Source organism: Cebus imitator, unplaced genomic scaffold (genome assembly GCF_001604975.1).
Source record: "Cebus imitator isolate Cc_AM_T3 unplaced genomic scaffold, Cebus_imitator-1.0 Scaffold24, whole genome shotgun sequence".
NCBI lineage: Eukaryota > Metazoa > Chordata > Mammalia > Primates > Cebidae > Cebus > Cebus imitator.
Genome location: NW_016107339.1, coordinates 10,707,219 through 10,707,733, shown reverse-complemented (window position 1 = coordinate 10,707,733; position 515 = coordinate 10,707,219).

Here is a 515-nt window from a genome sequence, read left to right as displayed (position 1 = left end):
AAGCCAAGGCCTCACTGAAAATGGTGGGGGAGTTTTTGGACCCTTGGGGAAGCCTGGTCCAAACATACTGGAGATTTCCCCATTGGAAGGCAAAAAAGGGTTGGCTGACTGGTGTGAGGAGGAGGCAGAAGAAAGCCTCCTAAAACAGTGAACTGTACTGCCTTGGAAGGAATTAGCAAAAGTGGAGTGTGCCTGGCTGACGAAAGCCACATTTATCATGCGTTGGTTGGCGGGGGCCTCTGGGTCAAATGGGGTATAAAGCCAATATGCCTCACAGCGCCTCTCGTAAAATTCACTTGGACTTTCATCTGGCTTTTGGCAGACTTCTGAGAGTCTTCCAATATTTATTATCTTCCCCCACCCCCAACCCACCATCCTGCCTCCATCCTGTTTAGAAGTGCAGCTCTGGCCGGGCGCGGTGGCTCAAGCCTGTAATCCCAGCACTTTGGGAGGCCGAGGTGGGTGGATCACGAGGTCAAGAGATCGAGACCATCCTGGTCAACATGGTGAAACCC